The sequence below is a fragment of the Aegilops tauschii genome, chromosome 5, assembly GCF_002575655.3.
Source record: "Aegilops tauschii subsp. strangulata cultivar AL8/78 chromosome 5, Aet v6.0, whole genome shotgun sequence".
In the NCBI taxonomy this organism is placed as follows: Eukaryota; Viridiplantae; Streptophyta; class Magnoliopsida; order Poales; family Poaceae; genus Aegilops; species Aegilops tauschii.
Window position 1 is genome coordinate 76093941 of NC_053039.3, and position 22431 is coordinate 76116371.

Genomic DNA, 22431 nt, shown 5'->3' on the forward strand with positions numbered 1-22431 from the left:
AATTCTTCTTTACTGGTCCGTAAAAGGGATTGGTCTCTCAATAAATATTTTATTGAAAAACCGGTCGTGACAAGCTTGGTATCAGAGCCAGGCTGACTGTAGGAAGCCACTAGGTGCGATCTCTAATCGGTTATTAGCGTCTTTTGTGCTTTTTCAGCATTTTGCAATTGTAGCTATTTTCTGTTGGTCATCATAAATTTGTGACATGACTACTCAGAATTTTTGCCTACTTTTGTAGATGGCTGGCAGCAGCTGTGAGACTCGAGTGTTCACGAACGTGCCTGAGGGGTTTGTCAAACTTCTCGTCTCCGTCACCATGCTCGCGATCGGGCCAACGACTCGCCCGGAATTCACGCTTTACCAGCACAAACTCAGTGACGACGTGTCTATGCACCAAGCTGTGGTGCAATTCAAGGGAGGACGTTCTGCAGCTCGCCACTTCCGTTTTGTGGGAAGGGCCATGCCTACGGAGAGGCATGCCATGCAGATGGCTGCCCGTGAGGCGATAGCTCGTCTTCGGGACATCCTTCCTACGATGGAGACTCGTTGCTACCGCTACCTCCCATGCCATGTGCCATATACCAGTCACTATGCATTCGCCTGCCATCGGGGAGAGCGAGATGAAGCCATCGAGATGGTTGTGGAGTATCTCAAGGCTCTGGAGGAGTCTTTCGACAACCTCGTGGATGATCTTGTGGCTGCCCGCATGGACTTGGTCCGGGGCGGTGCTGCCTGCAGGAAGGAGCTTCTTCACACAGCATCGCCTCTGACATTCGTCTCGTCCTCAGCCTCTTATGCACCGGCCGTTTTAGCCACTGCTCGCCGTCTGCCTACCACTGAGGAGTTCGACCAAGTCATCGCTCCTACTCCAGTCAGAGCTGCACCGCCTGCCGCACCCGCTCTACCACCGGTCGCCCCCGCGCCATCACCGCAGCGCAGCATTACGCGCCAGGAGCCAGCTAGAGAGGAGGTGGAGGTTGATTCTCCTGGACCGCTGAGTCTTGCCCTCGGCAAGGGGAAGGAAATCTTCACCATCTCCGACTGAGAGCGCCGAGTAGCCGCGCGTTATGTCTGCTTGTATGATGTGTTTTCTCTGTACGCTATTTTGTATTGGTGTGTTTGCTGCGTTCCGGAGGAGTACGCTAGTCTAAATAACATGTCAGGATTGTGTACGCGCATCCTGAGTGCTGTATCGTGTGTTTGCTTTTCGCGTGTAAGATATAAGCTAAGCAGTTCTTCTCCGTGCAAAATCGTTTATGTTTTCTTAAAAGAACCTTGAGGTCTTTTAAATTGTTGCCTCTGCAAGATTTTCCTTGTGCTACACAGTTCTTCTCATGGGTTTTGCAAAATAATACCCCAGACTGGAAAAATGTCTCCTCCGTGGACTCGCTCCATGCCCAATCAGCCAGAAGAAGTTTATGGGACACAGACTAGCAACAACTTCACCCAGGGACAGTCCAGTCAACAAGACAGCGAAGCAGCCTTGTCTCAAGTATGCCGTCTCTTCGAACAAAGCCAGCAACAGCACCAAGAGATGATGAATCATGTCATCAATATGGGAAACCACCATGAACCCTATCAACCACATTCCAAGTTATCTGAGTTACAGAAGACTCGCCCTTCAACTTTTGCTCACACCGATAAGTCGCTGGAAGCCGATGATTGGCTCCGTGACATTTAAAGGAAACTGATTATTGCTAAGTGTTCAGATCATGAGAAGGTGCTTTATGCACCACACTACCTTACTGGAGCAGCTGCAGCATGGTGGGAAAACTTCCTACACATGCATCCCAGTGAACACAACATCACCTGGGAAGAATTCAAGGAAGGCTTTCGTGGGGCACACATCCCCAGGAGCATCATAAAAATCAAGAAGAGAGAATTTGACGATCTCAAGCAAAGAGGCATGTCAGTGACAGAATACAACGGTCAGTTTACCCAGCTATCTCGCTATGCCTACGACGAGCACATGACAGAAAAGAAGAAGATGGAAAAATTCCTGGACGGCCTGGCACCAGCACTAAAATGCCAATTGGTTGTACACACTTTCCCGGATTTTAAAACTCTGGTTGACAAGGCCATTACCTTGGAGAATGAGCGCCATAGACTGGAAGATCTCCGTAAGCGAAAGAGAGACAAGACGACTCTTGCTCGCAACAACCAAAGCAAGACTGAGGTTCCAAGGACAGAAGCAAGGAGATCCACGACCACTGATCCAAGGCCCGTCAAACAGTTTCATGCCAGAGACAAGGAGTACACGTACCGTCCAGGGGTCACCTGCTATGCTTGTGGTGAAGAAGGGCACTATGCTAAACAGTGCCCAAAACCAAGGAACTCGGCCCCCAAGCCAAACAATGGTGGAAACAATCCAGCCCCCAAGCGCAACAATTTCAATCCCAACAACAACCACAGGAAGGGTCACCTGAACCATGTGACCAGGGAAGAAGCACAGAATGCCCCAGACATCGTGCTCGGTACGTTCCCTGTCAACACAGTACCTGCCACGGTTTTGTTTGATTCTGGAGCTTCCCATTCGTTCGTTTCGAAGAGTTTTGTTTTGCAACATGGTTTTCCGATACTTCCCTTGGAAAAATCTATGATCATCAAGTCCCCCGGAAATAAGCAAATTGCTCAGGGTTACTGCCAAGGAGTGGTCATTGAGTTCGAAGGACTACAGTTCCAAGAAAATCTCATCATGTTGGAGAGTAAAGGACTGGATGTCATTTTAGGGATGGACTGGTTGACCGCCAACAAAGGATTCATCGACTGTTTCAATCGGACCGTGATTCTCACTCACCATCACGGCAAGACAATAAAGGTTACCGCTCAAGAAAGGCCACGGATACGGCAACCAAAGCTGAACAAAGTGGACATTTCAGAACTGAGAAAAGTTCCAGTGGTATGCGAGTTTCCTGACGTGTTTCCTGAAGAACTGCCAGGCATGCCACCAGACCGAGAGATAGAATTCAGCATCGAACTAGCACCTGGCACCGCTCCCATCTATAAGAAACCTTATAGAATGGCACCCTCAGAATTGGTGGAGTTGAAGAAGCAGATAAAGGAATTATTGGACAAAGGATTTATTCGAGCCAGCTCCTCACCATGGGGTTCGCCAGTGTTGTTCGCCAAGAAAAAGGATGGGACACTGAGACTGTGTATAGACTATCGAGCCCTCAATATGGTCACCATCAAAAACAAATATCCGATGCCACAGATAAATGATTTGTTTGACCAGCTCGCACAAGCCAAGGTGTTCTCAAAGATTGATTTGAGATCGGGATATCATCAATTGAAAGTACGGACAGAAGATATCCCTAAAACAACATTCACCTCCAGATACGGATTATATGAATTCACAGTAATGCCTTTTGGTCTAACAAACGCCCCCGCATATTTCGTCCACCTCATGAACAAAGTGTTCATGAAATTCATGGACAAATTTGTTGTGGTGTTCATCGACGATATTCTGGTATACTCAAGGACACCGGAAGAGCATGCTGAGCATCTCAGAATTTTTGGGAGAATTAAGGAAACATCCGTTGTACGCCTAATTTAGCAAGTGTGAATTTTGGCTAAGACAAGTTGGTTTCCTAGGCCATATATTGAACCAAGAAGGCGTGGCCGTAGACCCAGAAAAAGTCAAAGCCATACTTGACTGGAAGCCACCCGCCAACGTTACAGATGTGCGGAGTTTCCTGGGAATGGCCGGATATTACAGAAGATTTATTGAAGGATTCTCCACTGTGGCAAAACCAATAACACAGTTGCTCAAGAAGGACAAGAAATTTGTATGGACGGAAGCATGCGAGAGAAGCTTCCAAGAACTCAAGAAGAAGCTGACAACCGCACCGGTCTTAACTGTACCAGACATACACAAGAGTTTTGAAGTGTATTGTGACGCGTCCCGAAAGGGTCTCGGGTGTGTGCTAATGCAGGATGGCAAAGTTGTCGCATATGCCTCCAGGCAACTGCGAAAACATGAGGAAAATTACCCAACACATGACTTGGAGCTAGCAGCCGTCATACATGCACTGAAGGAGTGGAGGCACTTTCTGTTGGGAAATCGCTATGAAATATATATGGACCATAAGAGCCTCAAATATATTTTCACACAACCAGAGCTAAATTTACGCCAACGGCGCTGGTTGGAATTGGTCAAGGACTATGATGTCGGCATTCACTACCATCCAGGGAAAGCAAATGTAGTGGCTGATGCCCTTAGTCGAAACCCCAGCCCGGACAACAATGGTCCGCAAAACTTGAGGCCTGAGTTTCAGCAAGAGTTCGCTAGGCTCAACATGGTGTTAGTCTCTGAGGGCACCGTATCGAATCTGGAGATACAACCCACCCTGGTGGAACAAATTAAGAAGGCTCAACAGGGACATCCCAGCATTGAAGGTATAAAGAAGGAAATGAACCTTGGTAAGGCTTCAGAGTTCGTCACAGACAGTGAAGGAATATTATGGTACGGAGACAGACTTTGCGTACCTAACATTGAGGAACTCAAGCAACAAATCTTAACCGAAAGCCACACCGCTCCATACTCGATCCATCCTGGAGGAACCAAAATGTACAAGGACATTCAGGAAAGATTTTGGTGGCACGGTATGAAAAGAGATATAGCAACATTTATTGCTTGTTCCGATTCATGTCAGCGCATCAAGGCCAAGCATCAAAAGCCAGCAGGGCTACTCCAGCCAAACAGGATACCGGAGTGGAAATGGGATGAAATAGGAATGGACTTCATTGTCGGATTACCCCGATCACAACGCGGAAATGACGCCATATGGGTCATCACAGACCGACTAACCAAGGTTGCTCATTTCATTCCCGTGAAGACTACCAACTCCACACAAAGACTGGCCAAACTTTATCTCTCCCGTATAGTTTGCTTGCATGGAGTCCCAAAGACTATAATATCCGACCGAGGCACACAATTCATCTCCAAATTTTGGGATCACCTACAACAAGCTCTGGGCACGCAACTAGCTTTCAGTACAGTGTACCACCCTCAGACTGACGGACAAATGGAGCGTGTAAACCAAATCTTAGAAGATATGCTGAGAGCCTGTGTACTCACCTATGGATCCAGTTGGGAAGAGAGTTTGCCGTATGCCGAATTTGCTTACAACAACAATTACCAAGCCAGCTTGCAAATGGCACCCTTTGAAGCATTGTACGGACGGAGGTGTCGTACCCCACTGAATTGGTCAGAAACAGGTGACAATCGTATCTTCGGCCCAGACATGCTTAAAGAGGCCGAGGAGAAAGTCAAGCAGATCAGGGACAGACTCAAGACAGCACAGAGCCGACAAAAGAGCTACTATGATCAGAAGCATCGTGAGGTCAGCTTTGAACCCGGTGATTCCGTATACCTCCGAGTATCTCCTATGAGGGGTCTGCAACGGTTCAAAATTAAGGGGAAGCTAGCCCCGAGATTTATTGGACCATTCCGTATAATCGCACGGAGAGGCACAGTGGCCTACAAACTAGACTTACCCAAGGAGCTGTCAGACGTCCATGACGTGTTCCACGTCTCTCAACTGAGAAAATGTGTGAGCAACCCGGAGAAGCATGTATCTCATGAGAGCATTGATGTACAACCAGATCTCACCTACAGAAAGCGGCCGGTAAAAGTATTGGAAGAATCTGAACGGAGGACCCGTCAGAAAACGACAAAATTTTTCAGGGTTCAGTGGAGCAACCACACTGAGGATGAAGCTACATGGGAAAGGGAAGATTTTCTCCAGGCAGAATATCCATACCTATTTGAGGATCAGCCGAAATCTCGAGGACGAGATTTTTCCTAAGGGGGTAGGTGTTGTGACACCCAAGTTTTTATTTGGATTTTTCAAAAGATTTTTGTTTGACTTGAGGGGGGGTGATTTAAATTTTTTTCAAAAGAACTCTCCCTTTCAAAATATTTTTTTTATGACAAGAGTTTTATTTGGATTTACCCAAGACTTGTTTTTGGTCTTGGAGGTTCTTGCTTTTTATTTGGACTCAAGACAAAATGCTTTTCATTTGGGGAAAATGACTTTTGAAAATCTCTTTGAAAATGCACTATGGCTTTTGGAAAAATCCTTTACCACTTTCAACAAACCTCTCTTGCCATGGCCTTAGTGCAAATCCACTCTCCTAAACCTTCCCTCACCTTTGGATCATGATTTACTTCAAATCCAGCAGGTTGGACCTCTCCATATAATTATTTCTCCATTTTAAATCATTCAAAACTATTTCTGCCTTCTATTCTAACCCTTGGGGATTTACAAAGGAACTACCATTTCTGCTTTGATTTTTGCCCCCAAACCTTTTTCCCCTCCTAGTCCCTTGAACCCTCAACCAAGATCCATGAAGATCCACTGGTCTTCAGTTCAAATTTTTCAAACTATACTTGCTGCAAGTTTGGACCAGATTTGTCAAATTTGGTGAAATTCATTCAATCTTTCTCCAAAAATTTTGAGTAAAATCAGGCAGCCCCTGGGTGCATTGAGTGGTCACCTCACCAAGTCCCAGCCCCAGGAAATTTTTTCTCATTGCCAAATCATTCTGTCGAACACCTACTGGGCACTGTTACTGTCATTGTTCAGTTACGTTCAGAAACAGTTTCAGTGCACTGTCGTTTTCTTCAGAAACGGTTGTTGATCTCGACAGTGCCGCGTTGTCGCCGTGTTCCCCGTCCCCTCCCCCTTGTCCCTGCACTGCACGAGCGTCTGGAGCCTTGCGGACGTCGGCGACGAGCAGGAGGAGGTGCGCCGCCCCGTGACCGACGCCAGCGGCGGCTTTACGGCCGCCAGAGAGAGGCGCGGCGCAGACGGCGCCACCCAGCGCCGCCCAAGCCACCGGAGCTCGCCGCGTGGCCTTCCACTCCCCAGAACGCGCTGCCACTCTCGTCGTGAACCGCAGGGCGCGGAGCGCGCTCTCTGCCGCCGTCGTGCCCGTGCGGCCGCCCCACCGTGGACCGGCGCCATTACGCCAAGACCAACCGAGATTTGCGGGGGAACGGCACCAGTAAACCTCACTGATGCTGCCAGGCCACTCAAACCCCCTGCTCAACCACTGCCTCGCCGTAATCGCTCGCCGGAGCAACCCCGTTCACGGCCACCCCCTCGATCCGCCTATGAATAGAGGCCCCGAGCTTCAACTCGAACACACACCACCTCTGCACTCCCCCAAGACCCTGCCTAGCCACTGGAAGAGCCCCGAGGAGGTCTCCTTCCTCAACTCCGGCCGCCGCGACCCGCCACGGGATCCAGCTCGATTCGCTCCCGTGCGTGCACCTCTGCCTCCCATTTCTCGCCAGTAGCCCTCTAGTGCATCCCTCCTTCTGACCCGCGCTTCAATTCGGAGTTTGCAGCTCACCACCGGAGTTCCCCACCATCACCCGAGCCGCCGTCCGCCGGAGAAAGTGTCGCCGTCGACGTGGTGCCCTCCGTCGGTCGAGTCCACCACCCACCGACGTGGAAGGACACGCTGAAGCTCTTGGTACCCTCCGATCTCCCTGACTCGCCGTGGTTCGACGCCGGCGTCCACCGCAGTCTTCGGGCGCCGGCGAGGTTTTTAAACCTGACATGTGGGACCCCCTGTCAGCCTCTCTTCTGTTTCCCCTCGCGAAACGTTTTCTGTTGGCGCCTTCGGGCAAAATATGTTTTCCCTTTTGAGCTGGCGCGTTTCTTTCCGAAGCGTTTTCTGTTTACTCAGTTTAAACCCTGGAACTTTTCTGTTTCATTACAGATGAGTCCCTGGACAGAAACCTTTATAACTTTTTAATAAAAAGTGATTTTTGAGTGATTCTTTTTCTAACAGTCTTAAAATTTTGTCTAGTTTTTTACGGGATTTATTTGTAAAAAATTTGGAGAAGTTTTTATGCACGCGTTGGTTTTCACGTTAGTGCCCGTTTTCGTTATGCCGTAGGTTCCGGAAGAGGTGACGGAGCCGCGAACTTCGCCGAGCTAGACTCCGACTTCTCCGAACCAGGCAAGCATGTTTGAACCTTTGATATGATAGGTGTTTGCAATGTTTGCGTATAAGTTTGTGCGTGGCATATGAGTGTCGGTGAGTACCTCGTTGCTTGTGAGGCAACTACCCGCATGTTCCAAAGTTGCGATGATCTCTGGTGAGAGATGGCCTAATCAAGTGGTGACATGAAGGGCAGCAAGGTGGTACTGTTGTAGCATACCAGCCTTGCGTCATCCGACAAATTCCGACGTTAACGTGGACGGAGTCACGTTATCGTTCCTTTCCCTTCCGTGCCACCACATGTTTCTTTGCCAGGATGCGGTTTAGTAAGTTGGTAACCTCTTTCCGTGTACACACCAAACAGAGGGGCCGGGATGATGGTTCCATGGCCCTGGATTAAAGCCAGTCATCCGGTCAGGGGGCATGGGTGTTTCCGGTTGGGACCGAGAGGGGGGGCACCCCCTTAGAGTGCGCGTATAGAAATTTGATCCCATGCTACGCGAGGTTGTAGCCTCCCCGTCTCAAGGTTTTTCTTGAACGTTGCCGAGGGTGATCCCTGGCTTCGGAATGTTGAATGGGTGTGTACTGGTTAGACGTGTTTCTTCCAAAACACCATAAACGGAACTAGTTCCCGTGACTACTGAAATCCGTTGGCTGTGGTTAAGTACAAACTCAGCAGAGTCAAATCCTTCCAAGTCATCATATCCATGATCAAGTAGGGTGATCAGTATATCCATATCTATCCCCGTGGAATTTATCCCCGGTGGACAAGCTCAAGTGGTAACCCAGTTAATTGTTATTCCTGCGGATGGACTAACCTCATATTTGTCTCATACTTGTCATAATTTATGCTCTCGAGCTACTGAATTATTGAGCTACAATATAAGCCCTTTATGTGATGTCGCTCAGACGTCCGACTGTGGCATGTTTGCCTTTTACTTTCAATGTAAGTCCTTTATGTGATGTCGCTCAGACGTCCGACTGTGGCATGTTTGTCTTTTATTTCCGTTATAAGCCCTTTATGTGGTGTCGCCCCGACACCCGACTGCGGCATTATTATTCTTGCAGTTTCCTCTCGAGGAGTCATTCAGACCCTCGTTTGGCACCAGTAATACTATTCTTGCAGTTTCCTCTCGAGGAGTCATTCAGACCCTCGTTTGGCACCCAGTATTTATTTTGGGATTTCGGGAGGACTACCGCCCGACTTCTCTGTTATTTTCCCATGCATTATTATCTCTATGTCTGATTGTACTTGTTAACCTGTTCTTATGCTTCATGTTTACATTTGTTATATCTTATGTCTGAACTGTCTTGCGAGTACTTTCATAGTACTCACCTGGCTTGTTGATTTGGCCAGATGTTGACGAAGGCGATCTCTTGGATGAAGAGTTTGATAGCGCGTCCGACGCCTAGAGGAGTCCCAGTCAGTCCTGTGCGATCCCGGATATTGGTCACTTGTATTATATACGCTTCCGCCACCCGCAATAAGTCTCCTCGAGCCTCACTCCGACGCTCGAAGAGCTGTAGTCTCCAGGAGTCATATCACCCGCTTCGCGGTGATATTTCCACCACCATTATTATCGTGATTTAGTAGTTATGCCACCCTATCTGCCGTCTTGTTTTATCGGCGTGCATGTAATAAATTGTTGAGCAGTCCCCGCTCAACCTTGTATTATATTCAGCACTCCTGGTATTTTTCTTCTGTGACCAAGATATTGTCTACCGGTGAGAAGAAATTCTTCTTTACTGGTCCGTAAAAGGGATTGGTCTCTCAATAAATATTTTATTGAAAAACCGGTCGTGACAGCATGTACATCCATGACGATTTTATGACAGAATCAAGATAGTCATACCTGTGCTGTCGTAGAAGTGTTCCATGACATTACCAAAATTATCATCACGGAAGTGTCCACTTCCATGACGATAAATCGCGCGCCATAGAAGTGCTTTCGTCAAGCGTGACCGACACATGGCATCCACCGTAACGGGTCGCTGTTAAGCTAGGGTCCGGTTTTGGATGCGATAACCCGTTCACAGCCCAGACCAATGAGGATTTTCCACATGTAAAATTCTCATTGGCCGGAGGAAAGACGTGTTGGCTCATTGTTGGCACAGTTGTCATCCATTCATTAGACAGGAGGCGCCTATGATACGTCGACACATTGCATGGCCCAACAGAGGCGCATTCCGGTGAAAAGACCGGCCCGTTTGACTTGGTCAAATAGTAACGGGCCGGCCCATGGAAAGCCTGTTAACGACGTGTTCGTATATAGCCCATTTACGACCCGCTAACTCACGACCCGTTACGGCCTACCGGAATTAAGCCCAGTAGCTTCATCTGGGCCGTCCAATATGATTCCAGCCCGTTATAACTTCCGACCCATGTATGGCCCATGATGTCTTTCGGCCCAAACGAGGCCATTTGTAACTCTTGGCCCATTAAAGGCCCGGTGAATCTGGCCCGCAATGAAAAGTGTACCGCTTTATACCCATTAACGACCAATTGTTCCATTGGGCCGTTTCCAACCCGTGTTATCTTTCGGCCTTCTCAGGGCCCATTTATTCTTGGGATTATTTCCAGTATTTGGTTACTTACAGCCCATTACTGGCCTTTTTTGCTTGTGGGCCAAATTCAGCCCGTGGTTACAATCGGCCCGTTTGTGGCCCATTAATCCGTTGGGCCATTTTCGTAGCGTCATCAAATACGGCAGATTAACGACGGCCCGTTATGGTCGGCCCATGAACGGACGATTCCAAATCTAGCCCGTTTACAGCCCATAACGCGGTCTGTTATTGGCCCATGTTCGGCCGATCGATCATACGGCCTGTAGAAGGCCCATTGATGCTACGACCCGTAGAAGGCCCATCGTTTCTACGACCCTTAGAAGGCCCATTGTTTTTACGGCCCGTAGGAGGCCCATGGTAACTACAGTAAATATGTAGCCCATGGTTATTGTGGACTAGTTTTAAAAAATAGGTTATTGGGGCCACTAGCAAACTGCGAAAAAAGAACTGCACTGACTACAAGCAAACAAATAAACAAGACAACAAGGAAATAAATAAGCAAGCAACTTACGCTAGGCTATCACGGCTATTACACATATTACATCCACTGGGCATCAAAGTTCGCCACCAGTGCAAATATAGGGAACAAAGCCGCATATCATATACACTGGTTGTCAAACTTGGCGACCAGTGCAAATAAACGCCGCAGCAAAACAAGTCCAGAACTGAAACCACTTCAGAAGAGCTCAAGAAACAATATCCTGGGTACCCATAATGCTGGCAAGATGCTTAGCAAGCTTATTAACTTTCTCTTGTTTGGCGCTTAAATCCTCCAGCACTTGCTGTTGCACAAGAAAGTATGCATCTGAATTCTGCAGGGACTTCCTCAGTCCTTCGGCTTCTTGCCGCAGCACAGCTGACTGATGCCTTTCATCTTGTAGCTGAGACTGAAGAAGCCGAAGTGATTCAGGCAGCAAGTTCGAAGAGCTTGTGCCAGCGGTACTGGCTAGTAACTCGAACACTACATCAATGCAGGACTGTGGGGTTTTCTCACTGTCTACAAGATCGTTTTTATCACCTTTCTTAGAGACCAACAGGGCTGTCTCACTATCTTGAACCTTATCTGCATTACTTTCTCTACCATTGCATAGTGGGGTGCTCTTCTCCAATATTCTGTTCGCATACTACAAGAGAAACAAGCAGACACATCACAGGTATAGCATGTAGTATATGAACTCATTTTGGTAAACCGGTTCAGTAGTAAGGTGGACAGGATAACATCATGAAACAAACATATATCTATGTACTATGGTCACTGTATTGTCCATATCATTCTAGTTTATGTCGCCAAATCAAGATAGAGACACAGTTCAACTCATATATTTTTGAGGCACAACAGCATAGACAGAATATAAGTGTGAGAAACTACACAACATTGGCAACACTTGTAATGTGCATCACATGAGAACATAATTGTTTATACAACTGAAACTGAAATCAACATAGAGCAAGAAGTTAGAACAGCAATCCAGTTAATGAAATAGGTTTAAAACATACCTGTTGCGCCACTGGAGTTTCAATTGGATCCTTCAAATTCGAAAGTAGTTGGTATGAGTAAATAGAGTGATGCAACATCAAAGGAGTATGGACCATAGCTACGGAATCTGACCTGAGAACAGTTGCTCTTCTACTTTAAACGTGGAGTTTGGGTTCGCTGTGGTGGTCTTCGTGCTTTGGGCACTTCAGTTGCTTTACAAACTGCTCGTGTGGGGGTACTTTGTGGTGGACATGGTGCTTTGTCAACTAGAAGTGGGTTACTATCCGCTGGGGTTGGGGTTAGATGGGTTGTAGCCGGTTCTCTGCCCAACGGTGTAAGTGTGCAATATGGAAGAGTCTCGATTATGTGTGGTGGGGCTAGTTTGTGGGCCAGTACAACCATGGTTCTATCTGCATCGACGGGTAGCACTGTCTTTTGTGAAGAACGGGTTTTTGCTCCCTTAGATACTGCCATCACCCCCTCCAATTCAAATGGCTGATAAACACGAAAAGAAATTGAACGTACAAACATTGTATGATAGACGAATGTGGTAATTCACATATATGTTGTCTAACCAAACAGGACAGCATGACACAGTTTCACATATATGATGCCTAACTAAACAGGATAGCATGACACAGTTTCAAATATATGATGGATAACTTAACAGGATATATTGGCATAATTCAACATATGATGAGTATCTAAACAGGATGACATGACAAAACTATATGATGTCTTTCTAAAATAGGTTGTGATGAAATAATTCACATACATGTTGTGTAAGTATACAGGATGACATGATATAGTTGACATAATTGATTCATATACTAAGCAGCTGGCACTCGCATGTATGATCTCTAAACTAAGCAGATGGAATTCAATATTGTGCATATGATGTCTAAACTAAGCAATGCAAGACACCATATGCATGATATGAGAAATATAAACATTGCAACTTAGAGCATACACCTCAGGTGGGATATAGGACTGGTCATCTGTCTCTGAATCCTCCTTTGAGGAGCTCCCTGTAACCATCAAGATATAAGCTTCAACAGGTACCATTGCCTGCTCTGAAGACCTTGTTTTCACTCCTGATTTTTCCATAACCGGCTCAAATGGCCGATACACATGAAGAGTAGTTCAATATACACAGATTGTCGACAAATGGAATACGTAATGAAAAAAAGATGGCATGAGATAATTCACATATATGATGCGTAGCTACATGCTGGTGCATAATTCACATATACGGTAACTGGCTGAAAAACATGGCAATGCATTAATGCACATATCTCATATAGAAAGCAAATAGGAGGCATTCACACAAAGCATGTCTAATATAAGCAGATGGCATGGCAATGCAAGACACCATATGCATGATATGAGCAATATAACCCTGCCAAGTTAGAGCATGCACCTCGGGGGGGGGGGCAATACGACTGGTCATATGTCTCTGAATCCTACTCTGAGGAGCTATCTGTAACCAGCAAGAAATCTGCATCGACAGGTAGCACTGACTGCTTAGATGACCTTGCTTTCACTCCACATTTTCCCATGATCGACTCAAATGGCTGATGCACAGGAAGAGTAGATGAATGTATAAACATTGTTGACAAGTGGAATACATTATGAAAAAAATGGCACGATACAATTCACATATACGATGACTAGCTAAAGAGAATGGCATTGCATGATTCACATATATGATGCCTGGCTAAAGAAGATGGCATTGCATAATTCCCATATACTCCCTCCGTTCCTAAATATTGTCTTTATAGAGATTTCAAATGGACTACCACATACAGATGTATATAGACATATTTTAGAGTGTAGATTCACTCATTTTGCTCCGTATGTAGTCACTTGTTGAAATCTCTAAAAAGACAAATATTTAGGAACGGTGGGAGTATGATATAGAAACCAAACAGGTGGCATACACACAAAGCAAATCTAAACTAAGCTGATGACATATAAGATGTGTAATGTAAGCAATGCGAGGCGTGTGACGCCCGGATAATTAGACTATAGTAATTCCCAGCTAATGATGCCACGTCATCTCTGTCACTGTAGTTAATCTCGGGTTAGTTCAAAACGATTCAAATTCAAATTCAAAGTCAGGCAAACAACAAAAGTTTTCAAACTTTAAAACTAAAATGTCTAGGTTGTGCCAAGTAATGCAAAGTTAATTGTGGTGAAGAAACCCCACTTTTATAAAATGTTTTAATACTCTAAAATAATTCAAACAGTAGTTGAAACGAATAAATAGTGCCTTTGATATTTTATAAAATCATAAACTATTTTATTTTGGGGTAAAACTTTTTAGGGTAGTGGGTTATTTTGAAACACTATTTTTGGAGCTATTGTCATATTGTACTAAACTAAAAATAAAGTGTAACTAAAATAAAACAGAAAGGAAAGAGAATAAAAAGAAAAGAAAACCAGAAAACAAAATAAAAGAAACCCCCCGGCCAACCGGGCTGGACGGCCCGCCGGTCAGCCCACTGGCCCAGGCCTTCCCCCACTCACCTTATCCTCCCCGTCCTGAAACCCTAACCCCCCGGTCACCCCACTTCCCCCACTCGCCCCCCTCTTGCCCCGATCCAGATCGGATCGGGCTGACCTCATCGCCCCACCGTCGCGAACCCCGTCGCCGGCGCTCACCGTCGCCGCCTCGTTCCGCCTCCCTGACGCCGTGACGCCGCCCCGTCGTCCTCGTCTCCTCCTCCCAAACGCGATCTGGATCGGGGCGCCTTGCCCCTGCGCCCATCGCCGGCGCCCCATCGTCCCTGTCGCCCGTCTCCAACCATCGCCGCCTGAGGCCACGACGTCGGCGCCGCTCTCCCCGTCGCCCCGCCTCACTGGATGCCCCCGCCGCCTCGACGCCGCGCCCCTGCCTCGGGTCGTCGTCCACCCTTCGCCTCGCCGGCGCCGCCCGACCCGCGCCACCTCGTCCGCGCCGTGCTCGCCGCCCCTACGCCGACTCGCCGTCGTACCCGTCGACCACCCCGAGCCCTGCCATTCCCTACGGCCGCCGTGAGCATCTCCCGCTCCTCCTCTCCCCTCTGTTCCTCACCCACGCACTGCTTGACGTCGCCCGCGGCCACGCTCGCCATCGCCACGCCCGGAGCATTGCTCCCGCGCGTGCTTGTGCCCCTTCGGCCGCGCCGGCTGCGCCCACCGTTTCCCCCACCGCGCCCTTGCTCCCGCTGCTGACCCCCTTAGTCGTGACCCGCTGCCGCCTAGCGCGCATGCACCTCACAGTTGCCTCCCGCTCCGCCCGGAGCTGCGTCGCCGCCCTCCTCTTTGCCTGGACGCCGCCCCTCGCCGCCGGTTCCTGGCACCCGCAGGCGTACCGGCCGCCCCGGTCGGGCCTAGCGGCCTCGCCCACCCACCGGCACACCATGATACCCCGGGTCTGCCCAGCCGGGCTACTCCCGCTCCGGGCGCTCGCGCCCGTTTCCCCGGTGCACCCGGCGCCCGCTATACCCCCTAGCCCAATGACAAATGGGGACCCGCCTCCTGAACTTTTTTTTGAAAAAAAGATAAAAAATATACATAATTAATTAATTAAGTCACTTAACTTAATTTAAGCATAATTAGTTAACCTAATCACCTATTTTAATTAACTAAACCAATTTAGTTAACCTAAGCCTATGACATATAGGACCACACGTCAGCTTGACTAGTCAACACCTCTGTTGACTGATGACGTCATGCTCACATCATGTTGATGCAATAATACTATTTTCGAGTTTAATTAATAATTAATAAATTAGAAAATGATTTAAAAACTTTAAAAATTAATATAAAATAAACCGTAGCTCGGATGGAAAAACTTTGTACATGAAAGTTGCTCAGAACGACGAGACGAATCCGGATACGTAGCCCGTTCGTCCGCCACACATCCCTAGCATAGCAAACCTGCAACCTTCCCCCTCCGGTTCATCTGTCCGAAAACACGAAACACCAGGGATACTTTCCCGGATGTTTCCCCCTCTTTGCCGATATTACCTATCCCTGCTTTAGATCACCTCTAGCACCGCGTATTGACATGTTATTCTTTGTGATGCTTTGATTGCTCTGTTATTTATTGTGTCCCCATCCGTTACTTCTTTCCGGTAGACCCCGAGACCGTTGCCGGTACCCCTGTGATCAACTACATCGACGACGAACCCTTCTTGCCAGAGCAACCAGGCAAGCCCCCCCTTGATCACCAGATATCGCCTATTCCTTCTCTCTACTGCTTGCATTAGAGTAGTGTAGCATGTTACTCCTTTCGGTTAATCCTATTCTGCTACATAGCCTGTCATTGTTGCTACAATTGTTGATACCTTTACCTGCTATCCCAATGCTTAGTATAGGATGCTAGTGTTCCATCAGTGGCCCTACACTTTTGTCCGTCTGCCATGCTATACTACTGGGCCGTGATCACTTCGGAAGGTGATCACGGGCATATGCTATATACTTATACTGTTACATTACTTATGACACTGTTCGGAGATGGGGGCTGAAGGGGCAGGTGGCTCCATCCCGGTAGAGATGGGCCTGGGTTCCCGACGGCCCCTGACTGTTACTTTGTGGCGGAGCGACCGTGCAGGTTGAGACCACCTAGGTGATAGGTGGGCCTGGCCCTGGTCGGCGTTCGCGGTTACTTCAAAATAACACGCTTAACAAGATATTGGTATTTGATCTGAGTCTGGCCACTGGCCTATATGCACTAACCAACTATGCGGGAATAGTTATGGGCACTCGACATCGTGGTATCAGCCGAACCCTTCTTGACGTCAGCGACTGAGCGGCGCGCGCCGGATTGGACCGTAAGCATGCGCTTGTATTAAGGGCGCTAGGTCTGCTTCTGGCCGCCCACGCAACGTGTAGGTGTGCAATGGGCGATGGGCCCAGACCCCTGCGCCATAGGATTTAGACCAGCGTGCTGACCTCTCTGTTGTGCCTAGGTAGGGCTGCGACGTGTTGATCTTCCGAGGCCGGGCATGACCCAGGAAAGTGTGTCCGGCCAAATGGGATCGAGCGTGTTGGGTTATGTGGTGCACCCCTGCAGGGAAGTTTATCTATTCGAATAGCCGTGTCCCTCGGTAAAAGGACGACCCGGAGTTGTACCTTGACCTTATGACAGCTAGAACCGGATACTTAATAAAACACACCCTTCCAAGTGCCAGATATAACCCGGTGATCGCTCTCACACAGGGCGACGAGGGGAGGATCGCCGGGTAGGATTATGCTATGCGATGCTACTTGGTGAACTTACCATCTACTCTCTTCTACATGCTGCAAGATGGAGGCTGCCAGAAGCGTAGTCTTCGGCATGACTAGCTATCCCCCTCTTATTCTGGCATTCTGCAGTTTAGTCCACCGATATTGCCTCTTTACATATATACCCGTGCATATGTAGTGTAGATCCTTGCTTGCGAGTACTTTGGATGAGTACTCACGGTTGCTTTTCTCCCTTTTCTCCCCCTTTCCTTTCTTCCTGGTTGTCGCAATCAGATGCTGGAGCCCAGGAGCCAGACGCCACCGTCGATGACAACTCCTACTACACCGGAGGTGCCTACTACTACGTGCAGGCCGCTGATGACGACCAGGAGTAGTTTAGGAGGATCCCAGGCAGGAGGCCTGTGCCTCTTTCGATCTGTATCCCTGTTTGTGCTAGCCTTCTTAAGGCAAACTTGTTTAACTCATGTCTGTACTCAGATATTGTTGCTTCCGCTGACTCGTCTATGATCGAGCACTTGTATTCGAGCCCTCGAGGCCCCTGGCTTGTATTAGGATGCTTGTATGACTTATTTTTATTTTTGGAGTTGTGTTGTGATATCTTCCCGTGAGTCCCTGATCTTGATTGTACACGTTTGCGTGTATGATTAGTGTACGATTGAATCGGGGGCGTCACAAGTTGGTATCAGAGCCGACTGCCTGTAGGAACCCCCCTTCCAAACTCCTTGGCCAAAGTCGAGTCTAGTCAATTGCAAAACTTTACTAACATGGCTGTCTGGCTTACGGGCCACGTCGCCATTGGGTGGTATTAGGATCTTTTATTCCTCGACCTATACCCTGGGACTCTGATCTCTCTTCTATTTGGGTTAAATGAATTTGCTAAACTCTAACATTAGGTTCTCGTAACAACTTTCTCCCGAAGAGCCCCTTATTACAGATGATCGTCTGCTGCACCAGAAGAATCCGAAGATACTCTTTGATGTTCTCTCGAGACTTTATGCCATCGCTTTTGCAATTCCCTTCCATCGGTAAACCCCCTATGGATAATCACGTACCCTTGTCATCCATACAATCATTCCCCGTTGATCTTGTTATTGCAAGACACCTCGAAATTCTCCCTATTGTGCCGAGAATACTTTGTGCCTACTACATTGTAGTTCTTTGCTACCTAAATACCCCTACGGATAATTTCTCGCACTTACCGAGTATCCGCTCATCTCCAGTTGATTCAAGTATTTCACAAAAGTCTTCGAAATACCATTCGATCTTCCAAAAATCCTCAACAGCTTATTGTTCTTGAGATTTTTGCTTGCTTGCATTGTGATTAACCCCATAAGTCTGGTAATCTTATTGGCATCCTTTGTCATTACCATTTTGAGTCCATTGATTCAATATGTTGCGAATGCTCGCAATCCTCAATCAGATCCCAGAATTCATCCTTATGGCTCAGACGTCATTTTAAACAGGAGCTGGTTCTTGACCAATCAATGCCTTGATCGGTTGTGCTTCTAAGTCTATTGAACTTATTCATTTTCGATCAGAACGATTTCTTCGGATCCCTTGATATGGAAATCGTAAAATTTCTTTGCATTTGAGCTTTGGATTAGTCAGTTGTTTCTATAAGCCGATGCCCTTTCATTCCTTCTTCCTCTGATAGAGTACCAATACTCGCATCAGCTCCATTGTGGACCATTGGATGTCCTTCATATACAATAACCTTGTCAGTTCTTTCCCTCATACATAATGCCGTTGTTAAATCCTATTCTCTGATTGGCCAACCATGCTCTGCTTTTGAGCTGGTGATATTTACTCTTGAAGCTTGGGGTATATGTTTCTAAGATGCCCCAATGGGTTGAACCTATGTCTTCCTTAATCTGTGTGAACCCGAAAGTTTTTCACGAGTCATACTCTTATGGTGTTTTGGCAAATAAAGATTCAACACTACAACTTCTTCGAAAATGAGAAGTGAATGAAAGGTTATGCATTGCAAAAGTGGGAGTCAACCTTGAACTTTGTGTTCATGCCCATGGACATAATGTAGATCCTACCATAGAAGCTTCTTGTAATAATAACTATTTCCTCGATATGATATTGTCTGGTATCTGTGTATTGATCCTTTGCAATCGTGGTTCCGACAACATGTTCTCCTTGATTCCATTTCTCAGACAAGTTAAAGCACTTGTCTTCTATTGATCGATACATCTCTGCAACCTCTATTTTGATCTTTCTCGAGTATTACCCTCTGGTATCTCGAGAACTGTGTTGCTTCCTACGAGTCTTCATCTAGTATTGCTTCTCACCGATTTCAGATTCCCCCAGGTTCTGAGTTATTACTCACTCGAGAACACCGATAAGTGAATCGATTCCGCACTCCGGTTCAATAACTCTAAGTAATTTTTGTTGCTCATGAATTTAATAATCCTTCAAGTCATTCCTAGCCTTATCAGCTATATCATTATCGTGCAAGCTTTTAACTATGCTACCTGGTCCTTCTTCCCGGAGCACAATTTTTGATGATGAGCTAAGCTTACGTTGATTTTCCTCATCATATAATTTCGCCTTGGACAACAAGCTTGATTTCGAGTTTGTGTCATACCCATGATTCCAATAACTTTTTGCTTCATCATTCCATTGACTTGATGTCATCGCTGATCAGTTACATCTTCTCGAAACCTCTCGACAAATGTGTCGGGATCATCATCAACATACTGAGGTCTTCCAAGATATCTATCGAATTATTGATAAGAAATACCATCCTTGTCCCTTGGTAATTTGAGTTACCATCGACAACATCCTTATCTTTCTTTCATCATATACTTGTTCATGTTGTGGATGCAACTTGCTATCGAGCTTGTATTACGTTCTACCTTGAAGTATTACCACCTTTTATGTCAAGGATGTTGTGAGAATTACTCCACCTCTTAAGAATTCTTGGTATAGTGATACTTCTCACCATCACCACTCTTTCTTGTGTTGTTTCTAACCAGGATACCAACAGGTGAACGACGCTGTTTGGATTCTGCCATTCTATCAACCCTCTTGCTTTGGAGTTAATGGTCAACATTACATCCTTAGGCCATTGATTATCGAATCACCATTCTAACATTGATTGTGGTACCTAAGCCCATATTTCGGGTGCACCTTTCAGCCAATGTTTAATTGTGTATGTTTTTTTTCTCTATCATACATCATTATATCATTTGATCCGACAAATGTTATTCCCTTGTTCACATAAGTGTGGAAATCCATCTTTTGAATATCTCAATGAATTGTCGCCGAGTCAATCAGCCACCTCCTCACCTCTCCTTCATTTAATGATGAGCTCTTGTTTTGGAACTCGCTTCCGTAGTTCAATTCCCGAGAATCTTACAATGTCATCTCGACAAATTGTGTTGCACCTTTCTTCTCAGCCATCCTAAGTCTCTGTTATCCCGACACCAATCAAATCTGAATCTTGGTCAGATATGATGGATGGAACATACTTCCAAGAGTTGTAACGTTGGTCTTTATATGGTCCGGTAAGGTGATTTCCTGCCTAGCAAACCTGGCCGAAGAACTTATTGTTATAGTTTCCATTTTAGCAAGGTTAACCATTCTTCCATGAGGGGATCATAAGACTTATTCTATATGTTGTTCCTGATGAATCCTTTGTGTATCCAAGTTCGATCTTTGCTTGAAGACCATGTCAATGATATCTCGAAGCATGTCTGTGGTACTCCGATTTTCAACAAGAACATTTGAAGCCTAATGCTAAATGTTTCTTGCTCAATTATCCAAACACCATTGCATGGGTAATGTCATGAAATTTCTCTCTCCTTACCTAAAGGTTTTTTTATTATATCCTGCCACAGATATCATGCTCTGCTTGTCCTTGGGAAGGATATACCCCTGAAATATGTGTTTAAACACATTTTTCCTTTCCATTGTTCTGTTTAATCTGATGATCATATTTTCCTTTCCATTGTTGGTTTAACCTTTCTTGAGGTATATATGATCTAAGTAGTAATATTCTTATGCTTATGCAAACACCTTGGTGTACGACCGTGTCAATAAGACCCTGTTACTATTGTTGATGACATTCCGGTAACCACCGATGGACGAGAACTTTGCCTATTGGTCCGCCTCATTTCAACGAGCAGGAAAATGGTTCTCTTCGTCCCTCGCCCTTGGTACTGACGTTGTTGCTGACATATAACTGACAGGCTACCCTCTGACATGCCTTGCTATCATGACCATGCAAGATGTCACCGCCCTTCTTACTTTAACCCACATGATGGGCCCATAACCCGCAAGTTCCACAGGATCGAAACCTGACTCTCTTAGACACCTCTGTTTCCAAAGTTATTCCTCACGCTTGGCTTTGTCTGTAGATCACGAGCCACCTTACTAGAGATGATCTATTCTGGTTTCAGCTGCAATACTTATTCCCGTTGCTTTGAAACCCCTTGCACGCCGTGTTTCAGGCATCGAGCAATTGCCTACCCGCTTGAAACTCCCCATGATACCTCCTTACTTTGCTCTAGATAGTTTCTCATGTTTCAATTCGAGAGTTACTTTCCGCCACCTTCCCTGATGTTATCGACCAGATAGTCAACCTTGTAGAGGTCTGTTCTCCCAGAATACCCCCCCTTTTATTCCTTCGTAAGTACGATGGAGTTCCCAAAGACAGGATGACAACTTCGTCCCGACGCACAGAAGTAGAGGAATGGAGGGATAAACATCATGGAGCAAACTCTTTGAGAAGAGCAACCAAGACCGGGAAGATCGGTTAGAATGTCGTAACCAGAACTTTCCCCCTTACTCCCCTCTTAAATCTCGGGACGAGATTTCTTGTAGTGGAGGAGAATTGTGATGCCCGGATAATTAGACTATAGTAATTCCCTGCTAATGATGCCACATCATCTCTGTCACTGTAGTTAATCTCGGGTTAGTTCAAAACGATTCAAATTCAAATTAAAAGTCAGGCAAACAACAAAAGTTTTCAAACTTTAAAACTAAAATGTCCAGGTTGTGCCAAGTAATGCAAAGTTAATTGTGGTGAAGAAACCCCACTTTTATAAAATGTTTTAATACTCTAAAATGATTAAAATAGTAGTTGAAACGAATAAATAGTGCCTTTGATATTTTATAAAATCATAAACTATTTTATTTTGGGGTAAAACTTTTTAGGGTAGTGGGTTATTTTGAAACACTATTTT